Here is a 15,874-nt window from a genome sequence, read left to right on the forward strand (position 1 = left end):
ACCCAAGTAATTCTAATGAAACAAAAATCACGAGGCGAAACAAGTCAGAGAACTGGAATTTCCCTTGTTAATTATTTAATTCATTTTAACCGCAATGAGGTTAACAACTTAAAATTTTTTGAAAAAGCACATGCTTTGTATAATGTGCGTGTAAAGTGGGAAATTTATAGGAAGTATGGCGGAGGTGAAAAGCATATCACCCAATGCCGTACTTGCCAACGTTATGGCCATGGTTCCAAATTCTGTAACATGGACCAAAAATGTCTTAATTGTGGAGACTCTTCTCACAAAAAGGACACATGTCCTGTGAAAGAGAGTGAAAATTTTCGCTGTGCGAATTGTAACGGCAACCATATGTCAAATTTTTATCAATGCCCAGTCCGTTTAGCAATTGTCAAGGCGAGGTAAACAAAATTCAATTTCTCAATTAAAACCAACTCCAAAACAAAATTCTCCAAGCGTACCAGTGACGCATAGTTTACCTACTCCTTTGCATACCCGTTTAACTTATGCACAGGTTACAGGTAGTTCGAACATTATACCGCCTAGTGTTGGTAGTTCGAAAATGACCGTTAATATGGGTAAGCAAAACACGCTAGAAAATAATTGTACACCTATTACTCCAGCTAATATTGCTGCCGAAAATATTTTTTCTAATGTCAACTGCCTGGGGCCTATTACGGCAGGTAAACTTTCTTTTTTGCAAAAGGCAATGTTCGATCTTATGAACGCCATGTTGCAGGCAAAATCAATGTTTGAAGCCATTCAAATAGGCACAAATTTTACTATTAAAATTGTTTCTAATTTAAAATTTAGCAATGATTTTAAATAAAACAATTAAAATATTAAATTGGAATGCTCGCTCATTGAAGGCCAATGAGAATGAGCTTTTTAATTTTTTAACAGTAAATAATGTGCATATTGCAATTATTACTGAAACATTTTTGAAACCTAACATAAAATTAAAATATGATCCCAATTACGTGGTTCATAGATATGATAGGATTCAGGGTTCCGGCGGTGGAGTTGCAATTGTTATTCATCGCCGAATCAAACATCGTGCTCTTCCCCATCTTGAGAAGAAAGTTATTGAAACTTTGGGAATTGAAGTTCAAACTGAACTTGGGATTTTATTTATTGCCGCAGCATATTTACCATTTCAATGCACACGCGAGCTCAAAAATTATTTTAAAGGTGATTTACAAAAACTCACCAGAAATCGTTCGAAATTTTTCATAATCGGCGATTTTAACGCTAAACATCGTTCATGGAATAATTCTCAAAGTAATTACAATGGCAAAATTTTATTCAATGATTGTTCTTCAGGATACTATTCTATTTTGTCTCCGAATAGTCCTACATGCTTTTCTTCTGTAAGAAACCCTTCAACAATTGATTTGGTGCTGACAGATCAAAGTCATGTATGTAGTGATTTGATAACACATGCTGACTTTGATTCTGACCATCTTCCAATAACTTTTTCTTTATCCCATGAATCAGTTTTAAACCCTATGAGCTCTGTTTTTAATTATAACAAGGCTAATTGGGAAAGATACAAAACTCATATTGAGAGAAATTTCAATAATGAGCTTGATTCGCAAAACGAAGTGAATATGGATTCCGCTTTGGAAGCATTAAAATGTGCAATTGTTGATGCCAGGAATTATTCTGTTCCAAAGGCTCAAGTGAAATTTGATTCATCAATAATTGACGAAAATCTTCAACTTCTAACTCGTTTGAAAAATGTCCGCAGACGTCAATATCAACGTTCTCGTGACCCTGTTTTTAAAACTATTTATTAAGATTTACAGAAAGAGATTAAACATAGATTTACTCTTCTGAGAAATCAAAATTTTGAGACTAAAGTTGAAAAATTGAAACCATATTCAAAACCATTTTGGAAGCTGTCGATGATTCTTAAGAAACCTTCAAAGCCTATTCCAGTTTTAAAAGATGGTGAACGTTTTCTTGTATCCAATGAACAAAAGGCTCAAAGACTTGCTCAGCAGTTTGAGAGTGTTCATAACTCAAATTTGAATTTTGTGAGTCCAATTGAAAATGAAGTCACACGTCAATTTGATTTAATTTCTTCCCAGAATTTTTTACCTGCAGAAATAATTGAAACTAACTTGAATGAGATTAAATCAATTATTAAAAATTTCAAAAATATGAAAGCACCTGGTGACGATGGAATCTTTAATATACTAATCAAACATCTCCCTGAGAGCACAATGGAATTTTTAGTGAAAATTTTCAATTGCTGCTTCAAAATTGCATATTTTCCCAAATTATGGAAAAATGCAAAAATTACTCCCATTTTAAAACCGGATAAGAACCCAGCTGAAGTTTCAAGTTATCGACCAATCAGTTTGCTTTCTTCAATAAGTAAACTGTTTGAGAGAATTATTCTTAACAGAATGATGTCACACATCAACGAAAATTCAATTTTTGCAAATGAACAGTTTGGATTTCGCCATGGGCATTCCACAACTCATCAATTGCTCAGAGTTACTAATATGATACGAGCTAACAAATCTGAAGGTTATTCCACTGGAGCTGCTCTTTTAGACATAGAAAAAGCATTCGACAGTGTTTGGCATAAAGGTTTGATTGCGAAATTGCAAACTTTTAATTTTCCAATTTTCCTAATCAAAATTTTAAAAAATTATCTTACTGATCGAACTCTGCAGGTTGTCTATTAGAATTCAAAATCTGATAGATTTCCTGTCATAGCAGGTGTACCTCAAGGTTCAGTCTTGGGTCCAGTCCTGTACAACATATTCACTTCAGATCTTCCTGATTTGCCTCCAGGATGCACAAAGTCATTGTTCTGCGATGACACAAGCATTTCCGTAAAAGGAAAAAGTTCGTGTCATATGCAGTCGATTGCAGAAAAGTTTAGATATTTTTTCTTCCTACTTGCAAAAGTGGAAAATCTCTCCCAATGCTTCTAAAACTCAAATGATAATTTTTCCGCATAAGCCTAGGGCTTCTTTCCTCAAGCCAAACAATAATCACGTTGTCAAGATGAATGGGGTTATTTTAAGTTGGTCCGACAATGTTAAGTATTTGGGACTAATTTATGATAAAAAACTTATTTTAAAAGAGCACATTGAGAGTATACAAGCCAAGTGCATCAAATATTCGAGATGTTTATATCCTCTCATTAACAGGAATTCTAAACTTTGTTTAAAGAACAAACTTTTGATTTACAAACAAATTTTTAGACCAGCAATGCTTTATGCTGTACCGATCTGGTCAAGTTGCTGTTCAACAAGGAAGAAAACGCTTCAAAGGATTCAGAATAAAATTCTGAAAATGATTTTGAAGCGTCCTCCTTGGTTTGATACACTCGAATTACATAGACTTACTGGTGTTAAACCATTAGAAGCTATGTCAAATAAAATTATTAACAATTTTCGACAAAAATCGTTGCAATCCTCAATTGCTACGATAAGCTCTCTTTATCGCCAATAAGTTAGCAATTAAGTTAGTTGTAAGTTTACTTCCCCTTTTCTGACAAGTAGGTTTAAATCCCTACGAATGATAAGTCCTAATTGCGAAAGCAAACAAATCCTAACAATTAAAATTACAAATTTCTAACAGTGTTGAGAAGTCACCATTTGTGATTGGACACACATACTCATTATTTACTAATATTTATCATAAATACTTAAGCTACTAACAAATCCCCCCTTAAAGTCCGTCCCATTTGCGGTTTGGTGCTGACGAGAAAACAGCAGTTGAAAATCGTAACACTTTAGGTGAAATTTTGCACTCAAATGCTTTTTCAATCAAGACCATCAACAGAATTTAGTACTGCAATGACAATCTAACACTTTTGCATCATAAACTTACATTGACACCGAAATTTGATTCAAATTTGTTGAAAACCATAAGCTGGGACTCACATGCGATTACTTTTACGGTACGTAACCAGAATGATAGCAAGTCAGTCCCATAGCCAGCTACGGCCGGTGATGAAAAACAAACTACTGCAAATCGATGGCGGTGCTATAGCTTGCGTTTGGAATGAATCCATCGCTGGTCAATTCATAAATGACCTTCTCTCGTGCTTCATTGAACAAGTTTTTTGTAAGGAGCATAACACAATGTACCAACTGCACCACTCAAAAGAAAATTAGATTTTGTTTTTACATTTGATACTACTGATAAATTCAAAGTCAGTTTAGGTGTAGGAACTTGTTTCAAATTTTCCTGAGAGGGGTCACACGTTCGTGACGGCGGACAGCTTCCATGTAGCAGTGGCAGAAAATAAAAAAGAACACCTATAGCTTAGGAAAATGTTTGTTCCGATGAAAAACAGCTAAGTAGCGTACCGAAGTATTTGATATGACTGACAAAAACTTCAAAACGAAATCCACGATAATAATTGAACAATTCTTAACCACGTATTTACATAAAATACGGATAAAATACGAAAAGTAGTATTTAGTAAAGAATGCTTCAACTAACAATATAGTGACACCCCTAAAGCGTTTAGTATCAACAAACAGCAGCTGAAGAAGCTACTGGTGGAAACCTTGTCTTGAAGAAAACATTGTACTATCAGCTAGAGCCACACGATGTAGAACACGTAAAATTCAATCAAACCTCCTATCAAATATCACTTGGTACATCCAATTCTAAACCTGAAGACCATAAGTTCTGGTAAATATCACATTCTTCATAATCATCATTGGCTGTGGGGTTAAATTGCGAAGATTTTTTCAATGGGACCGACTTGCGATCACTTTTGCTATGGGACAAACCGACTTGCTATTTTTTTCATAGTTCCTCAGAACAAAGTATTCAAAAATATTTGTTTTATCGAAAGTAGATATAAAAAGGAATTGATTCCATAAATAAACTCAAAATTGATAAAAATGCAATTGGGACGGACTTGCCATGAGCGGCAGTACATACATATAAACTGGTACTTTGCTTCCAGAAGCTATGTGAGAATGCTTGTTATTTCAATTCACCCATTCAGTATTCAAAAGCCAAGCCGACGGTTCTTTCTGAAGCAGCAGAAAGCGGGAGGTGGCAAATATTAGTCTGAAGCATCCAACTTATGCATTTCTCAAGTAGCAGTAGGTATGCGAAGAAGTGGCCTTAAACATTGTTTCCTCGTGATGCAAAATGAGAATCCCTCAAAAACTAGTATTATTCCATTCACACGAAGTAAAGAAATTAGGTTATATAATATTAGACTGAACGGTGAGCTCTTGGAACTCTCAGATGACGTCTAATACCTCGGAGTACTTCTCGACAAAAAACTCAACCGGAATAACAAAAGTAAAGCCACAAATACTCCATGGATACGTAGTAAAACTTTTGATAAACCGTGGGGACTCAAACCGAATTTATTCGGATGTTGTGAGACTTAGAATTATCTTCATTGGTTTGGTTGTCGAAAACTAAGGAGAAAGGGACTTAAGATAAGTTGAAAAACTTCAATGGTTAGACAACGGCTGTTTCAATAACGAGTGTAACGTAGAGCATACCTGCCAAGGCTTCCACTACATTAATTCATACAATTAGAAGCAGATAAGGGTACTTTACTAGGGATACCATCCGTCCTGATTAAGCAGAACATGTCCTGATTTTGAGATCCTATTAGGACGTCCTGATTTATTTTTTATATTCTTGCATTTCTTCTGATTTTAATAAGACATGCAATAACCTTCAATCACCAAGCTCATATTGCAAGGCACAAGTCGGTAAGTTGTTAACAGAAAAGTGAATGTTACCTGAGATTAGGAATTGTTAGAGATTGCCCAGTATTTTTTTTTTCATTTCTGGTTGCCAGTTCGAATTCTTCGCTGGTAAAAATAAAAACAAAAGGACATTTTTCTCCGATAAAATTCTTAAAGTAACATTTTATGAGGTAAAATTGTAAAATTTGAAGTGATGACCATTTTGCGGGCTAAAGAAAATAAAGGGGCCTATAACAGTCAACAAAGTGAGCACTTGAGCAGCGACTTACTCGCCTGACCAATTTAGATATGATATAACAGATAGTGAGTCTGCTGGATCTCGGACGAGTAGCTCGTCTGCAAAACTGTTCCACTCAACTGTCACCAGCCAAGTTTCACTCGCGTTTCCTAATACAACATTTGGCTCGTCAGGCAAGTTAATTGTCTCGTTTCCTTTAATCGGTCCCAAAAACTGGAAAAATCTGCATTATTTTTGAAATATCTGGGAGAATAGACATTAAACCTGTCTATCTTGATACATATGCAATAATGCGGATGATTCAGATAAATCTCGGTACCTTACTACACAACGCTCAGTGCGTAAATTATTTCTTTAATTGAGCCTAAGTAAAGTGAATAGTGTTAAACATCTGACAATTTTTATATTTAATTTTAAACAGAATTCTTTGAAACCATACAAATTTTTGAAAATTCAAAGTTGCTTGATAAAATTTGATCGTTTGAGATACGTGTTAAAAAAATTAACAACCGAATCGCATTTTGAAGTGCAAATCACATACCACCAGTTTAAACCAGAATAAAAATAATTTAGATCTAGTTTGTACGGAAAAAAATGTCCTGATATGCAGGGCTGGAATTCACCTCAGTGCAGACAGAACCACACAAATTTGTACACAACACATTTGCCATCAAACCGTGCATGCCACTCCCGATATTTCGATTGTGTTCTCTTCTCCCCATTCGCTCTTTTTTATTTCTTTCGCACCGAAAAAATGCGACTGAGTACTCTTTGTGTATTTGCTAAAATGTGCGACACCACACATTGTGTCTTACTTCGTGTGTTGCCTAAGGGAATGATTATCGGATTTGACAAACGAATAATTATAGTATTATTTTTTTTTTGGTTTTTACACTTCATTTGACTCCTACTGATATAATTTAGAAGCTAATTTTCAGTGCGGCTCAATGCGTTTTGTTTCAAAACTAAAAATGGTTTCTTCCCGGAGATAGCCGCAATATGTCTCGTACATTAACAGTAGGGTGGTAATAGAAATAGACTTTTCGCATTTCGTTTAAAAGTAAAGCTCAATAGCTTTGTCTTCGAAAAAAGTTCCCATACTAAACTTCAGCTTAATCTGACTTTGGGAGCACGAAAGCATTATTTTGTGACCAACGAAAAAAATGCACAGGTAATTCATAAATTTCTGAATATCAAAAAATTCTGATACCAAATGCCTTATAAATGCATGAAACATCGAGATCTGGTGTTATTCAAAAACAAAAAATGAAACAATCGATCGGTTAAAGTTTCACTTTTTGACTGACTGAACTTCTAAATGCGACGATGGATAATTTTTTTCCATACAAGTCATTACCACTCTAATGAACGGTCACAGTAGTGAATGCATGAAGCGATTCTATATGAATACCGGGGCAGAAACATGTCTGGACGTGCGTAATATGTCCTAAGAAACACGTCCACGCCATTGAGAACCGTGTGTAAATGCAGGGCTGTTACAGTCGGCGCGGATTTCGCGTTTTTTGCGGATTTTGCGTTTTTTGCGGATTTGGCGCGTTTTTACTACTCTATGGCGCGGATTTTGCGGAAAGCCTTGCAACCTTGCTTTCAATTACCCAAAAATCAGGATATCGACTGAAGGGCTGGCAACACCCTTTCAGAGTTCTGTGAAATATGGTGGGTGTGTAGTAGGTGGCACCCTACAATCACTTGTATGAGAAAAAAGTAATCAAAAAATTTAGGAAAAATACCCTATACAAAATGATTACCTGCCCGAAAAACACCATGTGCGAAATTTCAGGTCAGTTGGATTCAAAATGCAAAACGAAGTTAGACCTTGAGAAATCCGAAAAATCATAAAAATCATGATTATTTTCATATAATACCAGATCTCGACGTTTCATGTATTTGTAAGCTATCTGACACCAAAAATTTTTCGAAAACCGAAATTTCATGCAGCCGACCCCTCTTGGGCTCCGATTTTTCACTAGGTGTTTTTTCGGGCAGGTGAAAATTTTGTTTATGGTTTCTTAAAATTACCATTTTGGTTGGCATCCTATTTTTCAATATTATTTTTTTTAAATTATCTAGACTTACATTTAAAGAGGACTGAAGTTTTTTTTGTAAATCGATATATCTGAATAATGACAAGAGAAAAAAGTCGTCAAAAAATGACTTTGAGAAAGATGTCTGAATTTCCATTTAAAAATATTGAGAGAAATAAATAATTGAGATACAGTAAGGTCGCTTTTTACGCGGTTTTTTTTTGCGCGGTTTTTTTTACGCGGGTTTCTCTCCTCCATTACTCAAAAACGGTACAAGATATCGACCCTCATTTTAATCACGTTTTCCGTTATAGGCCACGAGTGATCATATATCAGTTTTCAAAAAAAAAATCACAATTTTTGGTGTAAGTACTCAAAATTTAATATAATGAATTTTAGTCTCTAGATTGGCCATTATCATATTCAAACGAGGTTTAAACGTTTTAAGACGATTTTCTTTGTAATATTTGCAACTCAAAAAAGTCTTTTTTCACGCGGGCCCATACAAATTTGGAACGCATCCCCCGCGTAAAAAACGACCTTAGTGTACTACAAAAAAAAATTTTATCGTCACCGTTATGTGCTCGACAATAAAACACCCTCTGGGGCCCCACTCTTAAGAAAAAAAAAGTTTTTCTAACAAAAACTCTATTTGAAAATCTCAAATTTGTTCAAAATGCAAATATCCAATATTGTTGATGTTTTATTTTTTCTTAATTTCAAACTGTTTGTTCAGGTAAAAAAGTAAACAAAGCTTCCAACGCAAAGCAAAGCAAAGCCTTGGTGCTACAATCCGATTCGGAACTTGACTTTCTGTTTATTATACACAGACTTCGCAGCCGACTGTTAAGTGTACAGGACAATTGCGGGGCGTTACCATCCTACTGATACTAACAGTCTTTCCCGTGCCGAGACTCGAGCCTTCGATAACTGGCTTGTTAGGCCAGCAACGTACCTTGAGACGCCTACTTAGCAGTTGCTTCAAATCGTCGTTCGAAGCTTTGTTTACAAAAATGTTTACGTACATTGATAATCAGGGTGGTCACTCTGCCGGGAAAAGCGGGAAAAAGACGGGAATTTCAAATCACCGGAAAAGACAGGAAAAGCGGGAAATTAGGCTTCACATCAGGAAAATCATCCTTCTGTATGTCTTCTACTAATGTTGCCAATGAACGAGTTGTAGCAAACTAATTCCTAGATCTGGAAAATATATACATTGGATTAAAAAAGAAAATTATTTATTTTTTAATTATCATTCTTTTTTTTTCCAAATTATAACGATCTGAAATTGATGTCATTCAAAAACTATTTTGGCAATACAATTTTTTGATATGTCTTAGAATTTTCAAGACGATTTCGTTAGGATGTGTTGTATACTGTTTTAAAAAAGGAGCTCAAATTTATCGAATTCCTGAAAAACTGCCAAGCTTTCGTTTAGAAATGTATTAAAATTGCTTTTTACGCAGTTTTTGGTTTGGCTTTTCACGTCTTTTTTTAATGAGAATTTCGGAATTTTCGTGGTTTATCATGCGGATTTCCCAGAAAAGTCGCGTTGTACACCAATTGTTTCAAATAATATTCTTTTCAAATTGCTTATTCAGAGTGTCGGTTGAATTTATTTTACGGATTTTAGTGAATTTCTCAAACATTCAATTGGTCCCAAGATCGAAACTTAAAAAAAAAATGTTTCGAGATGACAGACCTCAACGTTTTATGAATTTTCAACACATTTACCATAAAAAAATAATGTTAACAGTTCCATGTGATTTTTTTCATTGGTCACTTTGAGGCTTTTCTTCCCGATCGATGTTCGCTTGAGAACAAACTTTGCATGAGAAGACAAAACTTCTAAGCTATAATTTAAAACGATCGATGTTTAATATTTTCCAAACATTCCATTGGCATTCAAGAGCAGGTTGACAGAGAGTAAAAGCAGAAGGAAGATTGTCAACGATTTTTATATAAAAAGGGCGCAAATTGTGCAGGTTTCCATGAAGGTACTTTCTAAAGTCGATAAACAGTTAAAAGGAAGAAAATTTTTTTGAAGGAGAAATATTTTCCATAGTTTTAATAACACTATTCTCGCCAGGATATATATAAACATGTAAAATTGATGTTTTTCACATATTTTTTATAAATAAAGCACCGAGAAAATTTAGAACCTATCATCAGGAAACCCGGGAAAAAAGCGGGAAATCGAATATTGATTTTGAGTGGTCACCCTACATTAAAAAACTTTTACTTGAGACTATTCCATGTTTCTACAGAGGATGTTGTTCAGACTTTCCGAAAACATTTTTAATGACATTCAACTTATGTTTGAATGTTAGACCTGAATTCGAGTTGAGGGATTTTTCTACTTTTTCGATTGTTTCTACTTTTTCGAGTTTGGCGCTCTACGTGAGTTACATATATTTAACCGTATTTATAACCTTTTTTCTAGCTAAAACTTATTTCGTCCTTTTGAATTATTTTCAACAAGATTTTTTGCAAATTTTAGTAAAACTTGCTATCATTTGCAGCTCACGAAGATTATTAATTACTTTTTGAATGTTCCGAAAATATACAGGTTTAAATGGTTATCCATCACTTTCCAAATCTCGTCAATCAATTCTCACTTTTTAGGTCTAAGTTATGTCTCACCGGAATTTTACTCGTCATAATCATACTTTTTTCAACGAGAGAAAATCGCGAGAGAGAAAATCAGTGCTACGGGCATTCTACATTTGTATATAAGAATTTTCATACAACATTTTTGGTCAGCATCATTCCTAAACATGGCCGCAGTAAGTCAACTGTCCTGCGTTTGAACTAAATACAAACAAGTTATACATATCAGAATGACATTTTAAAAATGGTATTAATTTTACCATGTTGAATCATAAGTTTTTATTAGGGTAACGGGCCCATAAATCACCACTTTTATTCAAGACAAGCAAGTTGAACGTGATACATTTTAATGTGTTACTTCGACAATGTACAGTATTTACTGTATACTGCCCAATAAACATTGTGTTACAAATTGGGGTTGCATCACAGCCAAAATAACTTATCTAGTCATGTTAAATAGAAATTTCCTGATGGGTGCACAAGCCCCTAAATTCGCCACCCGAAATCCTAATTTCGCCAACCCAAAGACCCATTTTTCGCCACCTTCGAAACAGGACGGAAATGCAAATAATACTCGATCATTGAGCTATTTGAAAAAATTCTGTTGCTGCCTAAATGTTATAAGACAGCTGTAAAATGAAACAAATCAACACATACAAAATAGAATCAAATTGATGATGTTATGCAATTGACTGGTTAGCAATGAGAAGCATTTATTTTATTTTACATTAGCTGAGTATCCAGCCTTACTCGGAATTCAATATATGGTGGTTTTGAAAATATTCTATTTTATGTTGAACTTATATTTTTAAGCTGGATTGTAAGAAGATCATTTTGTCAGTCAGGGGGCAATCTGTATAAGACTTCACAACAAGATAATTTATAGAACACGCCGTTTCATGTGTTTTAATTTTTTGTGTGTATTGTGATAACAAAAATATGTGATGCAAAGAAATTTTTCAAGAACATTAGTTTTGCTTTGAAACTACACGTCTTACTTTTGCCAATGTTGTCTTTTTTCTTGCTTCTCTTTCTTCCTTCTTCTTCGCTTGCGCCTCTTTCTTGAAATCCTTTTCGAGTTTGCGTTCCTCTCGAATTCGCTTCCTGTCTTCCTTCTCTTCTTCGAGGCGTCTCTTCTCCTCCTCCTTCTGAGAATATTCACGAACAAATTCATCTGATGTTAAAACGTGATACCGTTTGGACTTGTATTCCCTTTTGTTTTCTCTTTGAAGAGTGGGTGGCATCTTCAAGTAATCATTTAATGCCTGATTGAGTAAGTCAGGGGCGCTGTTTTGGGGCATTTTGGCATCAACCACTGATTCCTTAGCAGTCGATGAATTTGCCTCATGTTGTGTTCCACAGACGCCGCTTACAGGTAGCTCAGTTATGTCTGCTTGAATTTCCATTGCATCAAAAACCACTGTGCTGCCTTCACCCTCTAGGTTACTTCTCTCGATTGCTTCGACTGCCTCTGGCATTGTCTCTCTCAGAACCTGAACGATGGTAAAGAGTGCTTTTTCGTCTGGGTTGTCGAAAATGACGAAATCACTCTTGAACTTTTTTATTTTTGACGTTCCGATCACAGAAACACATTGCTCCAAAGCCTTTTTGGCTTTGTGATAATCTGGCGAATTTAGGGTCGAGCGCATAATATGGGATCCAAATTTCGCCAGTTATATTTAGGTATAAAATTACAGTAGTTTCATGAAATTTGAATTATATGAACATGAAAACCAAGCAATAACAGTGTAATTAAAAGTACTTTCACAAAGTTTTCAATAAACTAAATGTTTGATGCCAACTTTTCCACTAAGTTTTTTTTTTGCCATCTGTTATGGTTTGGCAGAAAATTTTGCTCTTTACATGACAACGTTATTTCGATCATAATTTTAGAAGACATTTTGTAATAATAAAATATGTTTGTTAGTGCGTTCAAGCACTGAAAACATTGCCAATTTTTAAAGGTATTAAATATAATCATGAGCCGTAACTACATCAAGTTTAAATTTAACAAAATTCACTGATTGGCGAAAAATGGGGGGGTGGCGATTTTTGGGGTTCTTACCCTAGTTTTTTTTCGGCGCGGATTTAGTTTTCACGGCGCGGATCCAAAAATCCGTGGCGCGGATTTTGCGGATTCAAAATTAAGGTTTCTGTAACAACCTTGTAAATGAATTCTCAAAAATGTATATGGTCCTTTCTTGGTTCCTTTTCTCTGCTATTTTTTCCACCCGCAACGCAACGCAAACTGCTCAAACTGAAGCTCTTTGTTATCACGCAATGTGTCACAAAAAGCAGCACAAAGTGTTGTTCGTTCTCCCTCTCTTGAAATATTTCTCACTTGGTGATATCTTTCATAGTCATTTCGTTTTCGCTCTTTTTCTTTGTGTCTGTTGGTTGTCAAAATGTGTAGGTACCGTTCTCGTTGTGCCTTGACGTAAAATTCACACACTGAGCGCAATGAGTGTGCGAATGACAGCCCTGCTGATATGTTCCTCTGACCAGATGGTATCCCTATAGTTTACGGGTCAAAAAATCATTTAAACTTTTTGAGGGGACCTAACAGATCATCAGAATATTCTAAAAACTGTTCGTATTAATCTCCTAATAGTCAACAATGAAGACTGGATGGACAAAATACACAATTTTGAACTTGACTTTACACAGATTCTGTTCAAAAACGAACAACTGAGTGGGAGCAGGGGTTACTGGCCCAAGGATAGACCAACCTATTTCAATGGAATAAAATAAAAGCCGACTGTCTTCTATGCTGAAGTTCAAGCAATTTTAGGATGTTCTGTTATATGCTACGCAAGAAATACAGACACTCAAACATTTGCATTATATCCGATCGTCAAGCAACCTTAAGAGCTTTGAAGTCTGCGATATGCCCATCAAAACTTATTTGGAAGTGTGTCCAATAGGGTGGGACAAAAAATAAATTCCAGCTCCCACGCACTTTTCGTGTTTTTTATGGGTCCTATAACAATCGTGTAACCTTCAGATCGATCGGTGGAACTATATGCATGGGGGCGAAAAAATAACCCCATCGCTTTTTTCCCATATAACCGTGTCACTTCAAACACTGGGTTGTAATAATCATGTAAATTTATGTTGGGTCACTGTGGAATCGATGGAAACGAAAGAGCCAATGAACTGGCAAGAATCGGATCGTCTCATCAGCTCATAGGACCAGAACCTTTTTGTGGTCTATCCGCTTCCTCCCTTAGAATGGAACTGAATACATGGAAATTCTGAAGGTGTAATTCAACTGGCCAAACATTTCCATTCGTAGGCAGTCGAAGCGGTCCATCATACCGACTCGCAAAATATTGCTGCTTTTAAAAAAAGATCTAAACTGGTTTAATAACACGACATTGTGGTGGAGTACCCGTGTGCGTAGTGGAAATGCTATTCAATTTAAAATTGTTTTAGTGGCACTTCACGCACAACATTTGAAGGGCATTTTGACAACAATTCTCTATGATTGAGAACCAAACTGCATCACCAGCATCTGTCCAACTTAGATACTTGACGTCTGGTCTATACAAACCAGAAAAGAAAAAAAAATTAATAAATTTAACTGGAGACTCCCGTAAAGGCTAGAAAAACCAGAAGCAAAATAATCAAAAACGCTCCCTGAAACGAATATCGCTCCTAACGCGAATCAAAATGCATGTAAGGAGGATCCTGGTAGGGCCTCTAAATTCTAGCTTATGCGCCAGATGACCAAGATCATCTGCCAGAATTACGGATCAGTTTGCCCTGCCAGCTCAGTACTAACCCTACTGCAGGATCCACCTCTTAAAAGTCCCGACTATCCCAAAACTCATCGACCTCAATTCGCAAAGCAGGAATGTTTCCCAAATTCAACAAAAAATTCTAATTTACTACGATTTAATGGTTGGAACCATTAAAAGTTGTTTTATTATTGCTTTTTTTTATGAAAAGTGGTTATATTCGCAGGCGATAAAAATAATGATAAGGTTGAAGTTATTCTAAGTCAATTTTGATTACTACAAAACGAGATTTAATTTGCTATTGTCCCTACACCTTTCTCCTATCCCAGGAATCCAGTTCCTTTACGTAACGTCACTATATGTTTTCTATTTCCCTGTTACGTGAGTCTCCCTATCTGTGCAAAATCTCTTTTCCCCTTTTGTTTTTACAATTTGTTCATGCCCTACTATTTCCTTATGGTGGTGGTGGGGGGTGTCGGTGTGTAATAAAAAGGTCCGGACGTACTTACAGCATGTCTCGATGCTACCATAACCATAAATGGTAGAGGTTCGCGTGCTGGCCGAGGAGGGCCGCCAATCTGCGGGTCGTCCGCCTTTGAAGAAGCGGATATCCTGGCCAAAACTTCCCAACGCTTTTCCGTGGTCGTCAGTGACCGACTAGAAAGAAATTAATTAACACCCAACACACACAAAATTCAATTTCCACCAATTTACCTCACGAAACTGTTTTTTTTATTTAGCTCTGCCTCACTAATAGTTTGATTTTTTCTGACTCACGTTTTGATTTCTGTTATAATTTGATCAATTTTTTTAATTAGAAATAAAATAGCTACTAGATTTATTTCGTTTTCCTTTTATAGCAACGCGTGCTTACCGTTTAGAATTTAATCAATTTGCTGAACTCACGGTTTTATCAAATTAAACCAGTAACCTTTTTTTTTTCCTCATCTATAATTTATTTGACACGGCACAAATACAATTTAATGTTTAACGGCGCCAATTATATCTGGAAGCTTACTTTCTAAAGTATCTTAATAACTAAAAGCAAATTTTTTATCCTCGCTGCCGACTACGAGCTGAAACTAAATCTAACTTAAAGCTAGAATGTTTTGCATTAAAAGCACTGATTTGTTGTTTGATGGTTTTCCATCGCCATAGGTAAGCAGCATATTGAATATGTTCCGCTGCTGGGCCAAGATATTACGGACTGGCATATTGGGTTGTCTCCCTCGGGGCCTGAGAGTATCGTGCGGGTCTAGTTGCTGTTTCCGGATCCGGGGTCTTAACGTGTTCTTGTCGTTTGGTTGGATGTAGGCGGAAGGGGATAGGACTAAACTGGGGCGTGGATGGATTTCAGGAAAACGTATATAAGGGACATGTAGGATAGGTCACGGCTCGCCAAGACATCACGAACAGGAACAGCCGGCTGCCTACCTTCGGCCTGCAGGGAAGCTACTAATCTAGACCTGGCGTCACGGTGTACAGGGCATGACCAAACAACGTGCTCTATGTCGTGATAAC

This window comes from Wyeomyia smithii, chromosome 2 (assembly GCF_029784165.1).
Source record: "Wyeomyia smithii strain HCP4-BCI-WySm-NY-G18 chromosome 2, ASM2978416v1, whole genome shotgun sequence".
Classification (NCBI taxonomy): Eukaryota; Metazoa; Arthropoda; class Insecta; order Diptera; family Culicidae; genus Wyeomyia; species Wyeomyia smithii.